At 33.4% G+C, this 12867-nt stretch overlaps 1 long non-coding RNA gene across 1 annotated transcript; it reads right to left on the reverse strand.

The window, feature by feature from the left end:
- Window positions 1–8687: 8687 nt before the first annotated feature.
- Window positions 8688–12646, reverse strand: LOC145120542 (uncharacterized). The gene is made up of 3 exons (XR_013714239.1): window positions 12480–12646; window positions 11997–12186; window positions 8688–9021 (listed from the first exon to the last, which is right to left on the reverse strand). It is a non-coding gene; the product is annotated as an uncharacterized LOC145120542 (long non-coding RNA).
- Between the last annotated feature and the right edge of the window lie 221 nt (window positions 12647–12867).

Below are 12867 nucleotides of genomic sequence, written 5' to 3' on the forward strand. Positions count from 1 at the left end.
TGATTGCAAAGTTATAACTAAACATTATAATTAGGGGATCAAAGAATTTGATACATAAATTGATGGAAATAAACTTCGATTTTTTCAATTAAATCCATTAAAAACGTACCATAAATATTTTCTCGAGAAATTGACGATACTGTATTAAATAATGTTTTACAAAATTTGGCAAAAAAATATAAGAATATATTATGACTTTTTTTCATATTTATATAAACAACTTCAACGACTATTATTGTAATAAATCTTTATTTAAAATTTTGTAAAAATATCATGTTTGTATCGTCGAACGTTTTTTTTAAGTTTTGTAATTTTTTTCAAATTGTTTATCATTAATAAAGTTGGAAAAAATATAAATAAAAAAAACTTAAAAAAATGAAGCTATATGTGTTTTTTTTAAGCTAGAAGATGTCTGAAGACTCTGGTCCACATCTGCGCCAAGAAGAAGGCGCGCAGACATTTTTAGGTCTGCAGTCTTCAAAAAAACAAACAGTCTGCGAAGGCTAATGTCTGCGCGTGGTCTGCGCGGTGCAGACAGAACAGGCCACGCAGATCTGCAGACAAAAAACAAACACCACCTAAGTAACTTACAATTTATTTTTTTTACATTAAAGGATTTTCATTATCTAAGTAACTTACAATTCTTTTTTACCTGATAGAGGAAGGAGGGATCCCATCTCCACACTTCTTTTCACCTTGATCAAGATCCGCTTTAAAAGAACTTGAATTGTTGATCTTAGTGATCATTTGAACTTTAGCCATCAAACACGTATTGTCTTTGTCACCCTTTCCTTCCTTCATCAGTAGAAAGATCTTCCACTTCCCACTCCTCTTTTTCTGCCAACTAGCAATCGATCTTTTGTACTTCACTCTATACGATTCATTCTTGTCGTCAGTTGACTTGAACTTACAGTTTCTAGCAATGTAACACTCGAGTCCTGGTATGTAATTTCCAAGGTTGCAGAAAACGCTCGACGTAGGCTAGGCGGTGGACTGGGGGTCAACGGATTAATCGGCTAGGCGGGATTTAATCGGTGACCATTAATTATTAAAAAATTAATAAATATAACATTAATCCTAATAATATAACATTAAATAATATAACATTATAAATTAAAAAATTTATTAAAATTTTAATAAATATAACATGAAACTATGATCACATCAAATTGGTTGATTTCTTTATTTCAAATGATTAATCAGCTTTGACTTTGAACACTCTGATGAATGAGCAACAACAACAAAGAATTAGAAAACAATTCAAATTTCAATTCAGATGGTATGCAATTCAAATTTAATAAAAAATCATCTATCATATTCTCAATTCGGATCTTCGAGTGCTTCCTAATGAACCAAGACATTCCATAACAGATGTAACACAGATCCTCCCCGTAAACTGCAATCAAGCAAGATCCAAAATTAGATATAACCGGAGAAAATTCTATCTTTTGGGGCTTCGATTTCTAGTTTTCCCCAATTGGTTGATTTCTTAATGTAAATTACATGAAATCAGATATTTTTGTCAATGGCATTAGCAGCACAAGCAAATGATTCAGATACAATGGAGACATCATCCTAATCAATAGATTTCATATTCATATTCTAGAAACAATGATAAATTAGTAAATAATCGAAGAACAATATGCAAATTAGCATTAACTAAGCAACTTGTATCAATCATCTTCCATCGTAAATGATGATTAATAGATTAAATCATAGGTTTCATGAACAATAGTTCGAATCCATGATCGAAAAGCCTCTTCAGCCGAGACTTCAACACCGACTTTGTCGTCACCGTCACCGAAGATTGAAGACTTGAGCAAGCTTGAAAGAAACGCCATTGAAGAACTAACCTATATTGATTATCATCTTCCAATCGGAGTCGAGATTGAAGAACTAACATGATCGAGTTGTATACCGAGAATCCCAAACACCCTCTAAACATACGAAACAGAAAATAGAAGAAGAAGGAAGAATGAATTTATCTTTGTGTGTTCCTATGTTTTTTCAATTAAGTATCCCACATCATTGGCGGGATAAACTATCAAGAGGAAACATTTCTATAAAAAGGGTCGAAGGCTTCATTGAAATCCAGATGCAACTATGCTTTGGGCCAGCTGTCTCCTTTGAGTCGGTGGGTCCTTTGAGCCCAATTTTGGGTCCCGTTTTGGATCCAATTTGGACTGGTTTTGACCGTTATTGACCAAGGCCAATTATTTTACCCTCTAACGCTTATTCGTAGGCGGTTGGAGGCGGCCAAGCGCCTAGGCGCCGATTAATCGACCGCCTAGACCGATTTTTACCACCATGGTAATTTCACTTATTAAAAATGAGATTTATTGTTGGCCACAGTGTGGGGAAGAGATTACCACGAAGTGGCAACCTTGCATGAAATGTGTGTCCATTTAAATCCCTCGACGTGACAAGATGCTTGTCACGACGTGGGGGCAGCAGAAGTGTGAAACCCTAATTTTCAGGCTTAGGCCCTATTTAAAGAAAGTAATGGCTAGGGTTCCTCCACCATCAGCCTCCATCACCTTCTAAATACACCTTTGAGCAAACCCTAGCCTCCTTGAAGCTTTTTGAGCTCATTTTGCAAATTTTTGGTGATCTTGAAGGAAGAAGAATGAAGTTTGTGCATAGATCTAGCAAGCAATCCATCCGCATCCCTTCTGTGCATCTCCTAGACTCCTTGTAAGTCCTCAAGCTTTCATCTTTTGATCCTCTCTTCTTAGATCTAGGTTTAATGTCATGTTTTTCTTTGTAAGTGAAGTTTGAATGGTTAGAATAGATGAAGTTTGCAAATTTATGGTTCTCCTTAGTTCCTAGAACAATATACCTTATGGATCTAGATTTTGAGGGAGTGTTAGGAGTTTTGCATGAAGTTAGATCATCTTCTTTAGTTTTTGACCTAGAAAAGTGGAAGACATGCATGGTCATGCATGTCTATAAAGATGGGATTTTTATGGACCATTAGGGTACCTAGAATCCTTCTTGAGAGTATGGGTTAAAGGCTTAATGGATTAAGGACAAAACTCATTAAGTTTTCCATGCACATAACCCACGATGTGACGGGTTAGTTGTCACAACGTGGGGAATGAAGGGATTCACGATTGTTTTGGACGGACTCTTCCACGACGTGGTGGAATGTTTACCACGACGTGACAATGGATTTATGCGCGACTGAGCTGGACCGTAACTGAGTTTCTGATCGGGTCTGAGTTCATTGGCCATGGCGTGACCTTGTGTAGGCCACGACGTGGAGTTCATCTGACCGTTGACTTTTGACATGGCTTGACTTTGAGTCAAATTGCTAGTTTTAGAAGTTAGACTAAGGGATTTACCTTGCATGGTTTTTTAGGAGGTGTGTAGCACCTACCTTTCGACTGTGTGAGCGGATAATTATGGTTTACGAATGTGAGGTGAGTCTTCTCACTATACTATGTAGGATGCTAGTTGTCTTTATGATGCTTACATGAAAGACCATGGGGGTAGCCCATGACACCTATATGTAAGACCAAGATTTGGCCCTTGACATTGCAAGGAAAGACCATGGGGGTAGCCCGTGAAACTTGGATGTGAAACCATGGGGGTAGCCCATGGCACTTGGATGTAAGACTGTGGGTGTATCCCATGGGAAATATATGTATGGGTATTTGACATTTTGGGGAACTCACTAAGCTTTGTGCATACGGTTTATGTTTAAAATGTTTTCAGGTACTTTTGGTTCCAAATGGAAGGGTCCGACTTGATCGCATTGCATCCCCTGGAGATCTGTTCTGCATTGAGTGTTTATGATTTTACTATGATGTTTTAAGAATAATTTTACTCTGAATGTCTTTGAAGCAAACTAATGAATGTTTTTGGTTGATCTAAGATAAAAATTTTACCTAATATTTTTAAGAAGTTACAAGTTGGTATCAGAGCCTTGGTTTGAGGGATTCGGGCACACTATTGGGTGTGTTTGAACTCAAACTGGGGAATTGATAAAATCTTTTAAAAGAAAACAATTTTCTAAAAAAAGTTTTTATAAAGAAAAAGGGATGTGATGCATGAAATCACCCGAGCTCAAGTAAGTGATTCCCAAAATACCCATACATGTGGATAAGTTATATGTGTTAGGGTATAATATGCATGCTAGAAGTTAGAATAAGGATCTACTCAGGGATGCATGCTAGAATACCTGCTTAGGAGAGATGACTTTTATGCCTTATATGTGAACCGGTAGAGATGCCTGATAGTGAGTATGCTAAGGATCATCAGGAATTGTGTGTGAGGATTGGTTGATCTTTATGATGCCTTATTTTCAGTCGGTTTCGCTGCTCGGATGTTGCTTGATTTGTGTTAAGTGAGACTTATATTGATGCTAATTAACTATTAAGAAAATATGTTAGGTTGCATGCCACAAGGTGTGACAATTAGGAATTTCCTGTCAATCGACCGTCATTAGAGATTAGCATTGACAAATGATTATAATAGAGCTTTTCATATTTCAGAAAAAATATGGATCCGTTAGATAATGATAAGAGGGTAAAAAATGAGTAACCAAAAAGTTACACCACTTTTAATAAAGGTTAGTGTACTTGGAAAGTACACAACAAAGTGATCCCAATAATATAAGCGTTATAAAAATCTGACTCCGATTGGAGGAGTTATGATTTTATAAAAAGTAAAAATCAACTGCGTTAATAACGTTATTAACATCAAAATGTTATAAAGAAATCGGTTGAGTTTGGGTTAACGTCACTAAAGGGAAATTCGTAGTACTCCGAAAGATAAGAACTTTAAAAAGAAAAAGGACAAAAACGGAGTTCGTACGAAGAAAATACGATTTTTAGAAAGATATAAAATATGGGTTAAAAATAAAAGTGAATATTTGACAATGCAACCTTAAGGAAAGTTGTAGTACTAGTAGAGAGCTACATAGATATATAAAGAGGGTAAGAAACAAGATTCATATAAAGAAGATATGAACTTTTATAAAAGAATTAGAGGTGCACGCTGTGACAACCCGGAAAATTTTTGGTTTTAAGACCCAGTCAATCAACTCAACTGAGTGTCAGACTCATTGGTAATGAGTTCTAGCCCGGTAAAAGGTAATTCTAAGGAGTTTTAAGCTTAATACACTTAAGGAATAAGTGTTAGAAAGTACCTGCTAGAACCACAGTGTAGCAAATCAAACCATAACCTCATCAAAATGAGTTCACGGCCACAAGGCAATGAGTTTACGGCCGTAAACTCATGTGGCCGTAAACTCAAGTGTATATATATGATACTTGGCCATTTCTAGTCATTTTTTCCTTCCTTGGCCGATTTTCCTTCAAATCCTCTCAAGTATCATCAAGACTTTCTTCCAAGATCTTCATATAAGTAAGTATTCTTCCTAGACTTGTTGATACATCTCTTAATCTAGTCTCCTTCCATGATTTCATCCATGGAAATCATTCTTTTCTTAGATCTTCAAGTTTCACCAAGAACACACACTAGTGTTCTTGGCCAAAACCGACCATTTCAAGCTTCTAGATCGTAAGTACTCTTTCCTACACTTCATATCTACTAGGAAGCCTTGAATCACACCCTTGAAACATGACTTTTCCCAAGAACATCTTGAGTTTATGGCCCAAGATCTTCCTTGGCCGTAAACTCAATGTTGAAGCATGTATGGACCATAAACCCTATAAGATGCAAAGCTAGTGACCCATAACCCTTCCTTGATGATTGTAGGACCTTAAACCACACTCACTTCATAATGTACATGAGTTTACGGCCGTAAGCTCCATGCTTGGCCGTAAACTCAACAAAAGCCTCATTGAAGGTGGTCTTTCTCATCCTTGTGTAGAGCAAAAGTCCCTAAGACTTCCCTAGCTTTCAAACCAACACTTAGCCATGTTTGACCATGAGTTTACGGTCGTAAACTCCCTTGGGCCGTAAACCCATGGTAGTAAACTCATATACAAAAACCATAAATAACCAAACTTAATAAAAAAATGCGAAAAAACAAAAATATATGAAAAATGTAAAATGTATTAATATATTAGAGTATATTACAACTTTGGTGTTTGAGTTTTTGTTTTTTTGTTTTTCTATTTTTCGTTACTTGAATCAAAATAAATAAAAACAATAGAAGAATAATAAATAATTAAAAGTATAACAAAAATAGTAAACAAAAGATGAAATAATGATAACGACAAATGCAAACATAAAATTGATAATGATATTAACTATGGAGCATCAAAGTAAAAAAAAATAATAAAATAAATAAACCGTAACAACATAAACTTTTTAAAAAAAACATTAACGTTTCATTTCACAATTAAGAAAAAAAAGGTTTTAATATGGTTTATCAAATTTAAGTTAATTTACTTGAATCAAAATAAATAAAAACATTAAAAATCATAAATAACTAAAATTATAAAATAAAAATAGAAAACAAAATATCAAAAAGATAAAAAAAATCATCAAATTGTTGAAATTATATATATAAATATATATAAAATTTATATTTATAATTTTTATATATACAAAATTTATATTTATAATTTATATATATACAAAATTTCAACTTTAGAAAATTACACAAATGGTCTTTGAGGTTCGTAGTGTATTGCAATATTGGTATAAGGGCAAAATAGTCTTTTTTATTAAAATCTAACAGATGAAAAATTAGATTTAACGGCAGGAGGACCTTTGATGTAATTTTACAAACCACATGGACCAGTCGCGTGACTTTTTGCTAGGAAGTCCTCAAAATGCGATATTATGTAAACCACAGGGACCAATTGTGAAATTTTGTCTACTATTTACAATACAAAGTAAATAAAAAGATAACTACTAGAGGTCTTTTATTTTGAAAATATACAAAGATGATAAAATTATTACATATATAATTATAAAAATGTTATATGATATTACGAATTTAATATGAAATGAACTAATTAGTAAAACATATTAAAAATTTAAAGTCGATATATAATTAGGGAAGTAGAAATGAAATGTTACAGATGTTTCTTTTTAATAGTTAAAGAACAAAGGTTGTTGTGGAAATTAAATTGTACTTTTTTTATAAACTCAGGACACAAAATGGTACACATCTTCATGAATTCAATGACACTCGACCAAGGTAGCCATATCTTCAATTGTTTATCATAAAATGGCCATCTACTATGCAAAATAATAATAAATAAATGATGAGTTTAATATATTTTCCACTAAGTAGGAAAAAAATCAAAATCGACTAAGACCCCGTTTGATACGCATCTTTCCAGGTTTAAACAGATCTTTCTGGCTGAATGGACCGGAAAGACTGTTTGATTTTGCACAAAAAAATGGTCTTTCCTGGTAAGATATGTCTTTCCCAGAAAGCCTCAAAATCATATCTTTTTGGCTGAATGGGCTGGATAGACAATTATACACCAAACCCCGCCTCTTTTTTTTCTTTATTGGATTATTAATTTTTTTAAATTTATTTTTTATTGAATTATTAATTTTTTTCATCATTCAGCACAGTCAATCAGATGTACAATCAAACAGCATGGTTTCTTTCCCAGTCAGAAAACTTTCACAGACAGCACTTTACCAGATAATACTTTTCCAGACAGAAACTATCAAACGGGACCTAACATAAATATTTCTTAAAAATATAAACAATATAAGATGTAATAATTAGTTCAAATCCCATTAAAAACCTTTCTTAAAGGGTAAACAAAAAAATAGCATCACATTGTCTTTGTAGGGTTTTGAACACACAACCTAAGTTGTATAAACAATATGTCCCTTAAACCATTTTTGCTACACCTTAATATGTTGACATTTTCAAGAAATATTCGTATTAACGAGAAAAATATATTAAATTCACAAATTTGAGGCTATAATCCGCGAATTTTTTCTCTGAAAAGGTAATTTAACGAATTCATGGACTTGTTTTTTGCAAAATATGTGATCCTTTTATAATAGACGTTGAAATGTGGTTATTTGGATAAAACTTAGACCATCAGCTTTTCCAATTACCCTGCTATCAGTGCAATAAAAATGTTGTTTCAAAAATGGGTGGTCCCACTGCCACATCAACTACTACTTTAAATATAAAGAAATCAAATATCCCGCTATTTTTTCTTCCTACCATATTCCTACATATTTACGATTGTGATACTTATCGTATTTAATAAAATTAATAAGTTTTTATTACACTTGTCAATTGTCATCATCTAAAAATAATAGGAAGAAAAAGTATACGAATATTTATTTTCTCTTATATATATATGATCATTTAAATTTCTTAAAACTCATTGGGATATTTATACTAACAATTTTTTAAAACTCATAAATATTTTTAAGCTATTAAAGTATGATTTTAATAAAATGTTTGAGCATTTTTAAATCATAACACGAAACTATTTAACTATACGTAAAGGGGAACACCAATATAAATCTTAACTTTAAAATCATCAAGTTCCGGTAACATATACTTTAAGGTAATAAGTTAATATAAGAATACAAATATTATAATATAATAAAATAATTCAAAAGAACAATTGAAAGACTTTCAATATTGCTCTTCGCTTCCAAATATGATCATTTTAATAAATATCTCATTAAATTTACAATACATATGAGTAATGGCTTAACATGAGGGTCATAATAAATGTTCAAAATGAGAGATAATGAATGAAGCTGCTGATATTTTCACATAATATCTAAAGTGAAGGTAAATTAAATAATAATAATAATAATAATACTTACATATACAATATAAAAAGGATCTTATTCGTACACAACAATTTTTCTCCATATACAAAAATTTATGTTTTAAAATGTTGTATTGTACAACTCTATAAAGCATAAATTACTATATAACTAATCCATGATTTGTTGGTGTTTGAGTTCGTTTAAGAGTTGAGTCAAAGGGTCAACTGTAGTGTCATTCAAAAAGTCATCTTTACCCCTGCACAGTAGCAACTCTTGTTGAAGACTTTGCACAAGTGTTTTAAGTTTCAAGATATGTTTTTCCTGAGATAAGATTATCTGCAATTGAAAGATTACATGCAAGAGTTGTAAAAACAAGTCATAATGTGGTAAATAAAAGTTAGATTTTTTTGAGAACTGTTAGTGGATGATTACTAATCTTTTGTACACGTTTGACTAATAAATTTAGGTCAAGATAAATTTTGGCAAAAGTAACTATTTCAAATGTCTCGAAAGCACCAATTTACACACTTTATTACCCAAGTTTTAATTTTTGTTATGAATTTGTTCTACCCTTTTTTCAATTTTGTTTTTACATGTTTCTTAAAACTTTTTTTTTACAAATTTTACTTTTTTTACAATTGTTTTAGACAAAATTGCAAAAATGGTCCCTGTGGTTGGTAAATTTATGTGGTTGTGATCCAAATTATTCCAAAAAAGTTTGGCGGTGTATTAGTGGTCTAATTTTGAATACCTTGTGTGGTTTTGGTCCCATGTTTGGCATTTTAGTGTGGTTTTGGTCCATACCCCACCTGAAATGACGAATATACCCTTATATAACTTTTTTTTTTTATTTTTTTAATTGTTTTCTTATTATTTTAATTAAAAATAAATACACAAACGAAAAATCCAACCCACCCTACCCACCCCTCCTAAGTCACACCCACCCCACCTCCTACATCTCTCACTCCTTACATTGACTCCATTTCCCTCTCACACTTCATTTCTTGACACCACTACTTCCGATGGACCACCACCGCCGCTGGACCACCACCTTCTACATGTCACCGGACCACCACCACCGTCGGATCTGCCCCTTTTTAGCCATAAACCACCACCGTCGCCGGTAACCCTGCCCTTCGTCTTCGTTTTCACAGTAGAAAACCACCGCCAACGCCGCCAAATATACTTTTTTTTAGCTAGAAACCACCACCATCTCCAGTAGCACATCCCTTCATCTTCGTCTTCTCCATCGAAAACCTTATCTTCTTTTGGAAAACTCTAACGATCGTACCAGTAGAAGAGGGAGAAAGAGTGGTGGAGAGACCCATAACATCGCAGTCCAGATCTATAGCTCGAGTCGTCTTCTCTGGTGAAGGTGGTTTAAGAGTGGTTTTCAGATCCGGCGATAGAGAGGGAGAGGCTTCAGATGACGATGGAGATGGAGAGCCTTCTGAAAATCCTATTTCCGATGAGAAGGGAGGTGGCTCCGACGGTCCACATCGGTGTTAAGATGGCTCCGTTGAAGGTCGTTTGGGTATGGATGGCTAGATGGTTTCTGACGGTGCTTCCTAACAAATGTGACAACGGTTTTCGATCTAAGCATGTTTTTCCGATGTAGGGGAGATAGGGGTTTCTGGTCAGCGGAGAGAGAGAGAGAGAGAGAGAGAGAGAGAGAGAGAGAGAGAGAGAGAGAGTGGACGATAGATGATGGTGGTTGGCGGTGGAAGGTGGTGCACAGTGGTGGCAGTCGTTGATGGTGACAACAAGTGGTGGAAGTCGGTGGTGATGGTGGCAACTATGGGTGTGTTCTTGAGTGTGTGGACGCATGTTCATAAGTGTATGTGTGTGTGAATAAAATCAGATAGAGAGGGGGGTGGCCATTTTTTTATTTTTAACTAATTAAAAATATTATGATAAATATATATAAAAAAAACAAATCTAAGGGGCATAATAGTCTTTTTAAGTTGATAGGGACCAAAACCAATAAAAAGATCCAATCTTGGACCATTGGTGCACCACCAAACTTTTTTGGACCAAAACCACAGAATTTTGCCAACCACAGGAACCATTTTTGCAATTTTGTCATTTTTTTATAAAACTATGCTTTTTAAAAAAAAGTTTCTATAACATAACCTTTTTGACAAACTTTTATACAACTTTTGCCCGAATTATTTTGTAACTCTTTTACAAAGTTTATTTTACAGCTTAGTTTTTTACAAATATGTAAAAAAGACGAGTTTTTACATTTTCTTACAACCTTACATGCATGAAAACAAATATGTAAGAAAAAGTTAAAAAACAGATTTATAAAAACGAATTTATATAAAAAAATTACAAAAACCAAAAATCTTTAAAAAAATATGCATAAAAACAAATATTTAAGATGACATTGGGAAAAAAAGTTATAAAAAATGTAAAAAAAGTGTTAAAAGAGAGTTGGGGCAAATTTTGGAAAATCAAAATTCAGCTAGATTCGTAACAAAAAGTAAACCTTTGGTCAAAATTGCAAAAAAGAAAGTTGCTAACCTATTGTAAGTGTTACTGTAAATCGGTGTTTTATAGACACTAAATGTGTACAATTGTAAAATCCATTACCCTCACAAGTCATTATCCCTTTCGATACAAGTTTTAAAATAATTAAATCAGTGAGTTTCCATGTGTGATTAGCCATTTAGGCTATGTTTGGGTACTAGCTGAAAAGCCAGTTATTAAATAAAAAACTAGCTGATAACTGAAAAACTAGTTGTTAAATACAAAGCTAGTTGATAGCTGAAAAACTAGCTAATAAAAAATAACGTTTGGTAAAACTAACCGAAAGATATAAATTTACATAAAAGGGCATTTAAGAGAATGTGTTTCTATAACTAATTAAGGGGCATATTTGTAAAACTTTAGTAAAACTCCTAAAAAGCTAATCTAAATAGCTTTTTAAAAAGCTAGCTTATTAGCTACTTTTTGATTTTTGCCAAACACAACAACATAAAAAAACTCGAAAAATAAGCTAGCTTATCAGCTAGCTGTGGCGTGTCAAACAAAACCTTAGCCTCAAGAGCTTTGGTTTCGGTATCGAGGGCTTCTATCCATCTATTGTGTTTTAGTGTTAAAGACTTAAATCTCTCAAGTGATTTGTAAACACTGCCATTTTTTGTGGGGTGTATCATATGGGAAAGATGTTTGGTGTTGAATGTTGTGAGTTTTAACTTGTGTCACTATATATGCAGAGATGATGTAGAATATAAAATGAAAACAGCATTATAACCTAATGTGGACTTAGAAATTTGACAAGAAAAGAAATGAAATGAGGTACGTACCTTTTCTTTTACATAGTCTTCCCTTTGGAGAACAAGTTGTTGCCTTCTTAAAAGAGCTGATGATCTTGTTTCTACCTCATTAACGACTTTCTGGTTCCAATCCAATTGGGAAGTTAACACCATTAATAAAAGCAGTGTAACTAACAGAAGGGATCTGGACATTGCTAAACAACCAAGTTTCGTATGTAACCTGTAAGAAGAAAATTGCATAATACCTAATCATATCAAATTCCAGTTGTGAAATAGACGAAAATAAGGAACCAAAACCCCCCAAATAAACCCTAGAACACACATAGCACCAAACTCATAGCAGTCTATTCGGTTTTTCCTTTGAATAAGGTATCAAAACGAAGACAATTTTGTATAACTAGTGAAGGAAAAAGCATACAGAAGAATTATCGATGGATTGTTGGTATTCGTGTATGTAATTGTGAGTGGATAAAAGAAAAAAATAAACAATCGAGGAGAAGTAACTTCAAAGACCTCTGATAGTGTCGCCGGAGAAGATCTTAGAGAATCGGTGGATCAACGCCGGTAGGGCAGGTCAAATCGTCGTCAACAGGCGACGACAGATATCCTGTTCGCGTGGAGCATTGAAAGTTTGGGTCAGTTTCATTCCTGTCAAAATACAAATAAACAGACAAATTTCATCATTTTAATTTACATTATATTTATTGGCTTTTCTTAATCCTTATTTCTTTATCCGAGAAATGCAGTTTGTAAAACAGCCTCATCCTTTTCTTAATCCTTATGTTTTCAAATTGTAAAACAGATTGATTATAGAACTTTTGATTCATGAGCTCATATTTTAAGATTGGCTAATTCAAGATTTTTTGATTCAATTTATTTTAATAAGGTGTTATATTTGTTT

Source organism: Lactuca virosa, chromosome 6 (genome assembly GCF_052849685.1).
Source record: "Lactuca virosa cultivar CGN04683 chromosome 6, Lactuca_virosa_CGN04683_v6, whole genome shotgun sequence".
Taxonomy (NCBI): Eukaryota; Viridiplantae; Streptophyta; class Magnoliopsida; order Asterales; family Asteraceae; genus Lactuca; species Lactuca virosa.